The sequence below is a fragment of the Jaculus jaculus genome, chromosome 3, assembly GCF_020740685.1.
Source record: "Jaculus jaculus isolate mJacJac1 chromosome 3, mJacJac1.mat.Y.cur, whole genome shotgun sequence".
Classification (NCBI taxonomy): domain Eukaryota; kingdom Metazoa; phylum Chordata; class Mammalia; order Rodentia; family Dipodidae; genus Jaculus; species Jaculus jaculus.
The window spans coordinates 170892369-170907717 of NC_059104.1; the positions used below are offsets into that span (position 1 = coordinate 170892369).

The 15349-nt window shown below is 45.4% G+C and overlaps 1 protein-coding gene across 1 annotated transcript in view; it reads left to right on the top strand.

The window, feature by feature from the left end:
- LOC101605176 (short transient receptor potential channel 2) overlaps nt 1–15349 on the top strand; it is a 53171-nt gene that overhangs the window by 7225 nt on the left and 30597 nt on the right. Inside the window, 1 exon segment of the mRNA XM_045145041.1 lies at nt 5950–6112. The gene's annotated coding sequence lies outside the window, so the exon portion shown is untranslated.

A 15349-nucleotide genomic window follows, 5' to 3' on the forward strand; every position in this document is an offset into this window, starting at 1 on the left:
TGCCTGCTGCCTGGTAAACGCAAAAAGCGGAGTTTCTCAGCCAGGAATCAGGGAAAGAGGAACCCGACCAGGAGTAAATTGGGAAATTGAATTTACAGAGATAAAACCTGGTTTATATGGATATAGGTATTTACTAGTATTTATAGACCCCTTTTCAGGATGGACTGAGGCTTTTCCAACTAGGAATGGTACTGCCACAACTGTGGCTAAGAAACTGCTAGATGACATCATTCCAAGGTATGGTTTACCTGTTCTTTTGGGGTCAGACAACAGACTAGCCTTTATCTCACAGGTAACCCAGACTATATTTAAAATTGTGGGGACAAATTGGAAACTTCATTGTGTGTATAGACCTCAGAGTTCAGGACAGGTAGAAAAGATGAATCAGATCCTAAAGGAGACCCTAACTAACCCTTGAAACTGGCGGTGACTGGGTGTCTTTCCTTCCCTTTGCCCTTTTCTGAGTTTGAAACTCCCCATATACTATGGGGCTGACCCCCTTTGAAATCACATATGCAAGGCCCCCACCATTATAGCCCAATATAAAAGCAGAAATGTTAACCAGATTTGATGATGAAAGATTCCTGTCCTCCCTACAAGCTTTATTCCAAACACAAGAACACCTCTGGCCCCAGCTACAGGCCATCTATGAAAAGGCACCTATACCTCCACCTCACGGGTTCAGGCCGGGAGATCTAGTGCTCATCAAAAGACACCGAAAAGAGGCTCTTGAACCTGGCTGGAAGGGACGCTTCACCATGATCCTGACCACCCCAACTGCAGTCAAGGTGGACAGGGTCTCCACCTGGATACATCACTCACACATGAAGCCTGTTGACTCACATGTGGATCCAGATGACTACTCTCCTGAAGAAAAACTAGGACTGTGGCGAGCTATTGCATATCCACAAAACCCACTCAAACTAAGGGTTCATAAGCTAGAGACTCAATAATGGCTAAATCCTTTTGTGTTAGGATGATCTCCTGCTGCTTATTAACCTCAATTGCTACAAACCCACAACAGCCTTATAACCTTACATGGGTGATTACTAATGTGGATACAGGGACAATAGTCAACTCCACATCCCATTCAGCACCTCCAGGAACCTCATTTCCTGACTTAATGCTTGACCTATGAGACTCATAGGATTATGCACATGTAGATGATGACTGGGAACTTAGTTCTTCTCCAGCTTATGGGTATACCTCACCCAATGGTTAAACAAGTCTTTTATGTATGTCCTGGTCATGATAGAACCCCCGAACAACAAACTAATTGTGGTTGCTCAGAATCATATTACTGTGACACATGGGGATGCGAATCCACGGGAACTATTGGGCTCCCCCTATAAAGACAGCTCACATTACTGTTACCAGATCTAAGGAGTCGACCTCTTGTTACTGATCCCAACGATGTAACCAATTACTAATCAAGTTTACAGACAGAGGAAAAGCTGCCACTAAATGAGAAATTAGTAAAAATTGGGGATTAAGATTATATGTGTCAGGGAAAGTCCAGGAATATTACTTACCATACAACTTTATGTCCAACCATTAGAAGCCACTCAGGCTGCAGTACCCAATGGACCTAATCCTATATTGGCCTTGCCTCCCATCCCACTACAGCCCATGGCACCACTTCCAGTTTTGGACAGTTCTCCCGCCAAAAGTACTACTAACTAAACCCTTGGTCATACCCCCTTCTAAGATCCCAGATATTTCCCTTACGTTCAAATGACAATACTCAACTTTTCCTATGGTTTTCTCAACTCTACTACCAGTCTTATTAGAGAGGACTGTTGGCTTTGGTTAGACCCATGACCCCCATATTATACTGGCTGGGCTACCACAGGAAGTCCGTCAACTTCATCAAAAGGCCCACCCCGGTGTTCATGGGGAAAGTCTTCAGTCCTTACTCTACAGTCTGTTGCTGTAAAAGGACTATGTGTACTAGGTGCAGGAGGAAAACTAGATAACTTCCCTCAACTTAAACATCTTTGTAATCATACTCTCATTGCAAATGATAGTAGTTCCTATTTGGTGCCCCCTAATGGAGCTTGGTTTTGAATGCACTACAGGGCTAACCCCTTGTATTCACCCCTTGTATTCAATCCACCACCAGCTTATGTATTCTAGTCACTCTGTTTCCCCAAGTCTCCTACCTTCCTTTTAACACTTATATAGAAACCTTAGAGTATAATCACTATAGACAAAAACGTGATTTTGGTATATCGGCAATTCTTCTTACAACCTTAATAGGAACTGATATAGCTGCAGGAATTGATACTGGTACCATGGCCTTAAAGGGAATCGAACCTATCAGACTTTGACCAACGTGGTAGACTCAGATCTTGAAAAGTCTGTCCATCACCTAGAATGGTCATTAGACTCACTAGCTGAAGTAGTACTGCAAAATAGGAGGACTAGACCTACTTTTCCTACAGCAAGGGACCCTTTGCCAAGTCTTAGGAGAATAATGCTGTTTTTATGTTAATAATTCAGGTTTTATTAGGGACAGCCTAGCCATAGTACATAAAAGGCTAGAAGAAAGGGCAAAAATTAGGCAAGAAAATCAAAGTTGGTATGAGTCTTTATTCAACTGGTCCCCTGGTTAATGACCCTGATTTCTTCCTTGGCAGGCCCTCTTTTATTACTTGTCCTCACTTCTGGACCATATGTTATTAATGCTTTGGTCAAGTTTGTTAAAGAACATCTGGCCACGGTACAACTAATGATACTAAGACAACAGTACCAACCTCTGGAAACATCTCAAGGATTCGAGATGGGGCCATACTCAAGGGGGGAATGAAAGAACTAAACTAACGCCATGACAGGCTTCAGCGAAGCACTTCCTTAGCTAGGCCTAAAAACTTACAACAAAGGGTCATTAATCAGTAACTGTCCTGACCAGAGAAAAGCTGAGTCACTTCCTGGAAATCACTAAACTAGTTCTTTTGGCCCCAATCAATCAAGAATGTACAAATGTTGGGCTGGAGAAATGGCTTAGCAGTTAAATGCTTGCCTGTGATGCCTAAGGACCCCAGTTCAAGGCTAGATTCCCCAGGACCCATGTTAGCCAGATGCACAAGGGGGCACACATGTCTGGAGTTCGTTTGCAGTGGCTGAAAGCCCTGGCACGCCCATTCTCGCTCTCTCTATATATCTGCCTCCTTCTCTCTCTCTCACTCTCAAATAAATAAAAATGAACAAAAAAATTGTTTAAAAAAAAAGAATGTACAAATGTCAAGCCAGGTGTGGTGGCACATGCCTTTAATCCCAGCACTCGGGAGGCAGAGGTAGGAGGATCACCGTGAGTTCAAGGCCACCCTGAGACTATATAGTGAATTTCAGGTCAGCCTGAGCCAGAGTGAGACCCTACCTCAAAAAAAAAAAAAAAAAAAAATAGAATGTTCACAAATGTAATTGTTGACCAATCACAATAAGGGTTACCTCACTCATCTGGAATTCCCCCAGAACCTAGCCTTGAAGATCCTAAGCCAATCAAATAAAGACAAATATATTTACTGTTCAAATTATCAACCTATAGTACTAAGTACCCACCAGAACTCCTTTAGTTGAGCTTAAAAGGAGCAAGCTCCTCTCAGGTCGTCATTTTGCGTGAATGGTTGACCCCTGCATGCTGGCTGATCCTGCAGAGTAAATGCTCTTTGCTTTTGCATACTGTTTGAGCCCGGGGTCTTCTTCAGTGATTTGTGGACCCTTACAGTACCCACGTAAAGGCAAATGTTCAGTGGCACATGCATTTGGAGTTCATTTGCAGTGGCTAGAGGCCCTGACACTCTTTTTCTCTATTCTCTCTCTGCTTGCAAATAAATAAATAAATATTTTTAAGCTACAGATGATTGGCCTTCTGCGTGAGAAGGAAAATACTTGGTAGCAGAGGCCAGTAAGTTAAAAAGGAAACATAAAGGGAAGAGAAAGGAAGGGAGGAGGGTACTTAATAGGTTGATATTGTATATATGTAAGTACAATGATTGAGATGGGGTGGTAATATGATGTAGAATGGAATTTCAAAGGGGAAAGTGTCAGGGGGGAGGGAGGGAATTACCATGGGATATTTTTTTATAATCATGGAAAATGTTAATAAAAATTTAAAATTTTTTTTTTGACTTGCAAGAATTTTATTTATCATTCATGTTTCATTTCCTTTTGAGAGGTTGTATTATTATTTTCAAAAGTTATTTTATTATGCTGAATTTCACAAGATGAACATAATGCATGTTGGTCATATTCCCATTGGGCTTTATTCTTTTTTTTTTTTTTAATTTTTATTAACATTTTCCATGATTATAAAATATATCCCATGGTAATTCCCTCCCTCCCCACCCCCACACTTTCCCGTTTGAAATTCCACTCTCCATCATATTACCTCCCCATTACAATCATTGTAATTACATATATACAATATCAACCTATTAAGTATCCTCCTCCCTTCCTTTCTCCACCCTTTATGTCTCCTTTTCAACTTACTGGCCTCTGCTACTAAGTATTTTCATTCTCACGCAGAAGCCCAGTCATCTGTAGCTAGGATCCACATATGAGAGAGAACATGTGGCGCTTGGCTTTCTGGGCCTGGGTTACCTGACTTAGTATAATACTTTCCAGGTCCATCCATTTTTCTGCAAATTTCATAACTTCATTTTTCTTTACCGCTGAGTAGAACTCCATTGTATAAATGTACCACATCTTCATTATCCACTCATCTGTTGAGGGACATCTAGGCTGGTTCCATTTCCCAGCTATTATAAATTGAGCAGCAATAAACATGGTTGAGCATGTACTTCTAAGGAAATGAGATGAGTCCTTTGGATATATGCCTAGGAGCGCTATAGCTGGGTCATATGGTAGATCAATCTCTAGCTGCTTTAGGAACCTCCACACTGTTTTCCACAATGGCTGGACCAGATTGCATTCCCACCAGCAGTGCAGAAGGGTTCCTTTTTTTCCACATCCCCGCCAACATTTATGATCATTTGTTTTCATGATGGTGGCCAATCTGACAGGAGTGAGATGGAATCTCAATGTAGTTTTAAAAATAAAAAATAGTATTTAAAAATAAAAAGCCAGGCGTGGTGGCACATGTCTTTAATCCCAATACTCAGGAGGCAGAGGTAGGAGGGTTGCTGTGAATTCAAGGCCACCCTGAGGCTACATAGTGAATTCCAGGTCAGCCTGGGATAGAGCAAAACCCTACCTCAAAAAACCATAAATAAATAAATAAAAATTTTTCGATTGGCATTTATTGATGTCTGCTGTGTCTCACCCATCTCTGAATTGTACATGATAAATGTGACAAAATCCCTATTTTCAAAGATCTCAGGATGGGAGCTCATGCCTATAATATTGTGGTAAGAGCCCTCTGAGAACAAGGGCTGTGTCTATATACACATAGCAACCCTGTAGTTTGGAATATGCTTGTAGCAACGAATAATATAGAATAATATAAAGTAACCATTGAGAATATACATTGCCATATGGAGGAGACAAAGAGGTCTAAATGTGCAGGGGAGTTAACAGGATATAAAAAGTAAAACCCTACTTACTGCCCTTGGGGTTGAGACTTTGCATGTGAATCCTCTGGGCCTGTGTTAGCACAAACCCTGCTTGGCAGTAAGCCTTTGAGTCCTCTCTGTTCAAGAATCCAGCTACAGGGCTGGAGAGATGGCTTAGTGGTTAAGGTGCTAGCCTGCTAAGCCTAAGAACCCTGGTTCAATTCCCCAGAACCCATGTAAAGCCAGACACACTAGGTGGCACATGCATCTGGAGTTCCTTTGCAGTGGCTAGAGGCCCTGGCGTGCCCATTCTCTCCCCTACCCCATAAAGAAAGAAATAAAATATTTTTTAAAAAATTAAAAAGAGTCCCACTACATTTCATGGGCTCTTGTGTGAGATTTGGAGATGGTGATTTTTCACCTCTTTTGTCACCAGGATGTGACCCCACCCCCTAGGATGCCCGAAGAAGTGAACTCGCTTGGCACCAGAGGGCTGACTGATCCCTAGGAGACTAGCCCTCCCTGCATGTTGGGGCAAGGACCTCAGGCACACAACGTATCCTGGTGAACCAACCAAGGGAATGCCACCCGTCAGACTGGTAAGAACCCAGGTTCGTTTTGGCAGGCCTGTCCCTAAGATGCAGAAGGGGAGGGTGATCACCTCCTATGGTTGCCCGAATAGCCTCCGTTACCTGAGATGCAACCATTGCTAATGCTACCAGGCACCTGAAGTATCTGCACAAAGAGAATGGCTGAAGAGGGCTGAGGTGACTGTTCAACCCCTTCGCCTTTCCCCTTTCTTGTTGTCACTGAGGCAGAGGGAATGGGGACAAACAGAGTAAGCTTACCACTCTAGAGTACATGGTGAAAATTTTCAAAAAGGGATATTCAAGAGATTATAGGATGGCTTCCAGAACATTCTGGGCTCTCTGTCAAGTAGAATGACCTTCATTCAGGGTGGGATGGCCCTCTGAGGGGTCACTGGATAAAGAGTGGTTAAAGTCATCGTGGGGATCCAGGACACTCTGACCATTTTCTCTGTATCAACTGCTGGCAAGTTATAGACTTCTCTCAGCCACTTCGGCTAAAAGGCTGCCTAGAAGAGACCTATAAAATCATGATGGCCCAGACGGCAGCTTCCCGTAAATGCTGACTGGAACCTGAGAAGCACATTTTAGCTGAGGAGTCAGAAGAGACACCCCTGCCTTATGCACTGCTGTATCCTCTGCTACCATCTCACTCCCTGCACCCAGCACAGCAGATCACCCCTGAAGCTGCCTCTCCCATGAAGTCACCTGAGACATCTCTGGTGTAGCCACCCCAGAGCCACCAGTGCTGACCCTGTACACTCCAGCCAGAGAGTGTGAGGAGGACCTGGCTGATAGCCTCTCCCCAGTAAGTGTTAAGGTGCCCTGCAAATGCCACTAAGGTGCTGACCATTCATTGGTAACAGCCCGTGGGCCCCCTCTCAGAGACAAGCCACTATTGGAGCCACATGGAGCTGAGCTCTTCGTCCCTTCTTCTGCCTCGATGGTGCAGTTTAGTTGGCCATGAAGTTATTCACAAATTTCTATACCTCCTCCACTATACAGTAGCTTTAATGGGCCGAGACCTGTTGGGAAAGCTGCAGGCCCAAGTAACTCTCAGCTCCCATGGCCAGGCATCCCTGACCCTAGGAAAACAAGAGGCAAAAAGCATGACAAGTTGGTCATGGTGGCACACATCTTTAATCCCAGCACTTGGGAAACAGAGGTAGCAGGATTGCCTTGAGTTTGAGGATACCCAGAGGCTTCATAGTGGATTCCAGGTAAGTCTGAACTACAGTGAGACCCTACCTCAAAAAAAAAAAAAAGAAAAGAAAAGAGAGAGAAAGCATGACTATCAGGGCTGTGGAGATGGCTTTGGGGTTAAAAAGGCACTTGATTACAAAGCCTGCTGGCCTGGGTTGAATTCCCCAGTACCCACATAAAGTCAGATGCACAAAGTAGTGCATGCAACTGGCATTCCTTTGCAATGGCAAGAGGCCCTGGCTTTTTTTCTTTCTCTCCCTCCTCACAAATATCTTTTTAATTTATTCTACTTTTATTTATTTGAGAGAAAGAGGCAGATAGAGAATGGGTATTCCAGGGCCTTCAGCCGCTGCAAATGAACTCCAAATGGATGTGCCACCTTGTGTATCTGGCTTACCTAGGTCCTTTGGCTTTACAAGCAAGTGTCCTAACTACTAAGCCATCTCTGAAGCCCCAATTTTTTTTTTTTTTAATCATGGACTCTCACAGTTCCTCGAGGAAAAGAATTGTGCCTCAAAGGTGTCATGTAGAGGCCAAACGGGGGCCTGAGCTTCCCTTCAAGGTGTGTGGCATATTGGCTGAAGATAATCCCCCTGAACCAGCCCAGAACATACCCTCAGTAGTACTAGAACTAAAGCAAGGAACCAGACCCACTTGCCAAACACAGTATTTCACCCTCCTCAGGCACAATTTGGGATCCAGACCATTTGGAGAGACTTCTAAAAGCATGGGATTATCTGACCCTGCCAGTTGTCTTGGAACTTGCTTCTCCTGCCAGTCCAGAAGCTGGGAGCAGGAGACTATTGGCTGGTTCCAGACTTATAGGTGGACTGGAAAGATGGCTGAGTGGTTAAGACACTTGCTTTCAAAGCTTGATTCCCCAGTATTCATGGAAAGCAAGATGCACAAAGTAGCACATATGAACTCCATTTGCAGCAACAAGAGACTCTAGTATGCCACCCTTTCTCTCTCTTTGCAGTTAAATGAAATGAAATTAAATTAAAAAAAAAAAAAGCTGGGCGTGGTGGCACACACCTTTAAACCCCAGCACTTGGGAGGCAGAGGTAGGAGGATCGCCGGGAATTTGAGGCCACCCTGAGACTACAGAGTGAATTCCAGGTTAGCCTGGGCTAGAGTGAGACCCTGCCTCGAAAAACCAAAATAAATAAATTAAATAATAAAATAATTAACTAAAAAGAAAAGAAAAGAAAAATGGCTATAACCCAGGCCACCACTATCCTATACCCAGTTGTCCCTAACCCCTACAACTTTACTGGGGCTCATCCCTAACAAAGCTGCCTTCTTTACTTACCTGGGCATCAAGGATGCCTTCTTCTGTATCTGCCTGGACCCTCAGAATCAACCAGTCTTCATTTCCCTGTGGGAGAATCCTGAGAATGGTGATAAAGGGCAGTTGACTTGGATTAGAATGCCTCAAGGATTCAAAAATTCTCCAACCACTTTGGGCACTGTGACTTAAAAGCCTTCCTGGCGAACCAGCATGGCTGCATGCTGCTCCAGTAGTGGACAACCCCCTGCTGGTGGAGGGGATTCTGGAGGGTTGTATGGAAGGAATGTGACTGCTCCCCACCCTCCTATGGGAGGCTAGCTACAAGGTTTCAAGGAAAAAGTTGAATCCTTTGGCTTTCACCTATCCCAAGGACAGCATCAACTCGGCCTGAAGAGAAAATGAGCTGTCTGTTCCATCCTGGTTCCATCAACCTGAGGCCACCAAGCCTGAAAGTTCCTCAGGGCTCCAGGGTTCTGCAGAACAGGGACCCTTGTTATAGGAATAAGCACAACAAAAGGTCTTTGGGGAGATTAAGGGAGCCTTCACTAATGGGCTCTGCTTAGAATTCCCAAACCTGTCCAAGTTTATCTTCTTATACATACGTGCATGCATTAGCATTGCAGTGGGGGTCCTGGCCCAAACGTTAGGGTCATGGCATCCTCTAGTAGCATACCTCTCCAAGCACCTTGACTCCATCACCCAAGGCTGCCGTCCAGCTAACAGGCACTCATAGCTACGGCTCTCTTAGTGTCAGAGGCAAACAAACTGACTATGGGACAAGAATTAGCAGTCCAAGCCAGCCAGGCGTAGTGGCGGATGCCTTTAATCCCAACACTGGGGAGGCGGAGGTAAGAGGACTGCCCTGAGTTCAGGGCCCCCAGAGACTACATAGTGTATTTCAGGTCAGCCTGAGCTAGAGCAAGACCCTGCCTTGCAAAAAAAAGAATAGTGCGATTGCCACATTCAATAGCAGACATTAATGGAGCGTAAAGGACAGTACTGGCTAACTAATACCTGGATGGTCGAGATCAGGGGATATTATGTGAGAACCCATGCATTGACCTAGAGATAGTGCAGACCCTCAACCCTGCGACCCTGATGCTTGTCAAGCCAGATCATGGCTGCATCAAAGCCATGGACAAGGTATTTTCCAGCCAACTAGCTTTAACAGATCAGCCTCTCTACGACTCCAACATTGAGCATTTCACTGATGGCAGCAGCTTCATGAAATGGGGAGGACTCCATGCTGCCCCAAGTCCCACCACTGAGGCGAAGTCTCTGCCAAAAGAAACCTTGGCACAAAGGCCGAACTCACCTTACTGACCCAAGCCCTGCAGGTGGCAGTAGGGTTATGTGTCAACATAGACACAGATGCCAACTATGCCTTCACCACTCTCCATGTACCCAGAGCTTTATATAAAGGAAAGGGCCCGATGAACTCAGTAGTAAAGGACATAAAAGGTGGCAAATAACTCCTCAAACTCTTAGATGCTTTATGGGCCAGAAGGTTAGTCGTACATTGTCAGGGACATCAAAGGGGAGACAGTGTGGCCCTCTGGGGAGACTAAAGCAGACTGAGAGGCAAAGCTCATGGCCTCCAAGGGAGACAACGGAACCAACAGCTCTGCTGCTGCCCAGTGTGTGGTCCATTGGCAGAATGGTATCCTTATACTCACATGAGAGCACTTGTATTAAAACTCAAAGTGGGGGCTGGAGAGATGGTTTAGCGGTTAAGCGCTTGCCTGTGAAGCCTAAGGACCCCGGTTCGAGGCTCGATTCCCCAGGACCCACGTTAGCCAGATGCACAAGGGGGCGCACGCGTCTGGAGTTTGTTTGCAGTGGCTGGAAGCCCTGGCGCGCCCTTTCTCAATCTCTCTCTCTCTCTGTCACTCTCAAATAAATTAATAAAAATTGAACAAAAAAAATTAAAAAAAAAAAACTCAAAGTGGGAACTACCTCCCAAGTGGACGGTGGACATTGAAAGGTGGCTGACTAGCAATTGTGGGGGCCTTAGCCCCACTTTGAGACCACTCTGGACTTGCATTTCCATATCCCTTGACGGTCCAGCATAGCCAGAGCAGGATGCAAACAATGTGAAATGTGCCTGAAATAACCCATGTCAGAGGCTTAAGGTCTCCCCTGGAGTATGGAGTGTTGAAAAGGCTCTGTATTCAAACACAGGTATGGCAGACTCCATCAAGCTCCCCGGGGACTGAGGCTGTACGTATGTCAGTCTTTGTGTGCACTTCCTCTGGCAGGGTAGAGGCTTTTCCTACTGTAAGAGAGGAAGCATGAAGTGGCCTGACTTTTCCTAAAATAAATCATTCCCCAGTTTGCAGTCTCAATCACTATGTGATCACCTAATGGGTGGGTGAGGTGGTGCAATTGGTGGCAAAGAGGTTAGCAATCACCTGAGAGTTATACATGACATGCAATCCCCAGAACTCCAGGAAGGTAGAGCTTAAAAATTCAGCACAGCCCTATTACTCAGACAGGATTCTCCCCTGAGATTCTTTCTGGCCCCCCCCCCCCATTACGAGGTGTATGAGAAGATCTAAAGGAGTTGGGCAACATTACTCTGAGGCAGCAGACGCAGGCTCTTGGCTCAGCCCTAACCCACACTATACCATTGGGTCAGAGAACTGTAACCTATAAGCTTAAGTGTAGACACCCACCCCTTTAAACTGGGAGTTGCTGTATGGATAAAGGAGTGGAATGTCCAGCCTCTAAGACCCCTTTGGAGACGTCCATTCACTGCTGTAAAGGTAACCTAGGGTGTCCCTAGGATTCACCACAGCAGAGTGAAGCCAGCTTGCCGGAAGTGGGAATACACCCTGCTCCATCAGCTGCACGCAGGCTGACCATCCAGAGGAACTACAGCCTTGCTTTAGTCGCTCCGGAAGCTAGCTAAGCTTGAGGAGTCAGCCACCTAACAAACTGCTATCTGTGCCAGCCGCCTCGCTGTAATGTACTGCCACCCTTTGTGTCTCCCATGGATCATACCCTAATCCTTGCTGTAGGGTTGGCCGAAACCACTCTAGCCAGCTAGATCTATGGCAGAGGGTTTCTGTTGGCATCTTTTTTCCTTTTCCTTTTTTTTTTTTTTTTTTCCAGATAGAGTCTCACTCTAGCTCAGGCTGACCTGGAGTTCACTATGTCATCTCAGGGTAACCTAGAACTCATGGTGATCCTCCTACGTCTGCCTCCTGAGCGTTGGGATTAAAGGCATGTGCCACCATGCCCGGCTTCCTTCTCCCTTTTGACAGCATGTATATCTCCATGTTGCTGCTGATCAGTTTCCCTGTTGGTTCCAGACCCTTGATCCTGTGACCCATGCACTCATAACTTGCACATGCCAGCATGTTACTTGGATCTGGCTCTACCACACCCATTCTTTATGCCAGGGAAAGATCTCAGGGACCTGCAGTCACAGTAAAAGTACCTAATCTGCTACCAAAGAAATCAATATACTTGTTTCAACCCACAGCACTTCCCAAAGGAAGAGTGGCCAGAGGTCCTGAGCTCTCCCCCACCCCCTGCCCAACCTGCACAGGGGTCACATAATACAAATTATCCCTCACTTACCTAAACTGGCCAATGTTAGTACTTTTTGACTATGTGTATTGGCCCAGAGGTATCTTTCATACCAAATAAATAAATAAATAAATGCACTCATCTTAGAGGGCCCACAGACTTTTGATACATGATGCAAGAGTCTACATTAGGAGAGGGAAAGACAATACAGGCTCAACAACAAATACGTGTGTGAAGAAAACGGTTTATATGCCTATACCCCTGAGTTTTACAGCTAGAACTGTGTTTCATGGGTCACCTGGGAAAAATGACACGCAACAGCACTGCTTCAGAAGAAAGATGCTGCATCAGATTGTCAACTGGGGGCCTGTGGTCCTATTAGTTTTACCATCCTTAACCCCCAAAAAACCCAAGTGGTAACTGGGTAACCAGATTGGCCTTTGAATCTATTGACAGGACAGAGACCTAAGAGTTATGCTATATTTAAAGAGAGTCACTACCACCCATACAGCCACATCCTATCAGGTCTTCCAGTCCTTTGATGAAGGAAAAAATAGCCTTTCTTCCATCTCTACACAACAAAAATCATGTTTCTGGTCCTGGTAGAGACTACAGCCCAGACTCCAAAAGTGTCCTCTTGTTATGTATGTAGGGGAACTAGTATGGGAGACCAGTGGCCCTAGAAAGTCAGCTTCACATTGCTGGGATGAACTTCCGAACCAGACACAAGTTATGGGAGGAGTAGCATTGATTTGAAGCTTACAGACCCAGGGGAAGTTCCATAATGGTGGAAGAAGCTGCCCCTCTTTCCTAGATCAATGCAGAGAGAAGAGCAGTCACTGACAGCACCATATGCAAGCATACTCAGGAACCCAGGCAGAGCTCAAGCACTCACTGTATCTTTAGATCTGCCCCCAGACACACCTTAGGGCTGAACCCCAAGATCCGCCCGCAGAGACACCTCCTCCAGCCAGTCTGGAGATTTAAGAAGCTTTAATAAACATGAATCTGTTGGGGGAGACACCCATTCAAACTACCACAGGAAGCAAGGGAACTGGGCCGCCACAAGCCCTATAATGGATAGATTTGGCTTCTTTTTGTTTGTTTGTTTGGTTTTTGTTTTTCATGGTAGGACCTCACTCTTAGCTCAAGCTGACCTGGAATTCACTACGTAGTCTCAGGGTGGCTTTGAACTCACAGCGATCCTCCTACCTCTGCATCCCAAGTGCTGGGATTAAAGATGTGCACCACCACACCCAAGAGGGTTTGACTTCTTAAAACTTCAGTAATAGGCTGGAGAAATGACTTAGCAGGTAAGGCACTTGTTTGCACAATGTAAGGGCCCAAGTTCAATTCCCCAGTACCCACGTGAGCCCAGATGCATAAGGTAGTACATGCTTCTGAAGTTTGCAGTGGCTAAAGGCCCTGGTCCACCCATTCTGCCCCCTCCCCCCATAGCATTGTTTTATTTAAAAAGAAACTCAGTAATTGGGAAAATACCATCTTGCCCAGCACAGGGGTGGGGATTTACAATAACATTTCTGTTGGAAGCCTGATACGACTGCCCAGAAAACCCAGCGGTGGGGATCCCCAAGCCATTCTGAGCCAGGTCCAAGTTCTCTTACCTGTACGAGCCTGCAATAATGTGGCTGCAGACATGGAGTGGTGGGCCCCAGGCTGACTACTGGATATGCAGGAAGACAGCTGTCGAAGTTGCTTTTCATCCTCTGGAACAAACATCGGGCCAGAAGCAGCTTTGGGGAGGAAAATTTACAGATCCCAGTGGAAGTTTCATCATGGCAGAAGGTGCTGACTCACGTCACCACACATCCACGGCAAAGAGGCCGCAGCCAGCACTGGCAAGCATGAGCACGCTGAACACACATGTAGGCTGGACTCAAGATCTGCTCCCAGTGACACAGCTCCAGCATGGATCTGTCTACTGGAGACAGGGAAGCTGAGGCTGTAGGGCCATTTATATTCAAACCACCACATTCACCAAGACTGTTTTAGGTGCAGGCTGTGAGCCCTATCTGTAGTGAATAGAATAGAGTATGTCTGTGACTCCCCAGAGAAAGTTTCTTGCAACAGAAAAGAAAAAAGAGAAGGGAAGCAGGAAAAAGGGAAAAAAACATCTTAATACCTATCAAGGAGCAACACAGTAAACGGTCACCAGTATCAAGAGCAGTGGCATTGCTGGATGTGGTGACATATGCCTTTAATCCCAACACTTGAGGCAGAGGTAGGATTGTTGTGAATTTGAGGCCACCCTGAGACTACATAGTGAATTCTGGGTCAGCCTGGGCTAGAGTGAGATGCTACCTGGGGTGGGGGCAGAACAATGGCATGATAAGGCAAGAAAGTCTGAAGCTTTTAATCCCTTGAGAACTACAAGCAGTTTGAGAGATGATGACCTTCATGCAAAATGTTGCTTGGTCTGTCAAGGGTAAGGTTGGGGGAAATGGTTCAGTAGTTAAAGGTGCTTACTGCAACCCTGCTAACCCAAGTTTGATCCCAGCATCTACAGAAAGCCATCATATAATCCCAGTGTGCCTGCAGCATTGAGAGGCAGAACCAGGTTCAATTCCCCAGGACTCACATTAGCCAGATGCACAAGGTGGCGCATGCGTCTGGAGCTCATTTGCACTGCCTGGAGGCCCTGGCATGCCCTTTTCTCTCTCTTTCCCGGTTTTTCTCTGTCAAATAACTAAATACAAATAAAAGTAAATAGTTAAAAAAATATTTTATTTATTGAGAGAGAGAGAGATAATGGGTGTACCAAGGCCTCTAGCCACTGCAAACAAACTCCCAGACAGGTGCGCACCCTTGTGCCACCTTGTGTACCTGGCATACGTGGGTGCTAGGAAATCGAACCTGGGTCCTTAGTCTTCACAGGCAAGTACCTTAAATGCTGAGCCATCTCTCCAGCCCAAGAGGACTAATTTAATGAAAAGCTAATTTAGGAAGTTTCATTTAAAAACAAAAAAAACAGTCATATAATACATTGAGTTCTGCATTTGTTGTTGATTCTTATTATGCACTAGGGCTGGGCATGGTGGCACACACTTTTAATCCCAGCATTTAGAAGGCAGAGGTAGGAGGATTATCATGAGTTTGAGGCCACCCTGAGACTACATAGTGAATTCCAGGTCAGTCTGGGCTAGAGTGAGACCCCACCTCGAAAAAAAAAAAAAGAAGGACTTAAGTTACCTCCCATGCTC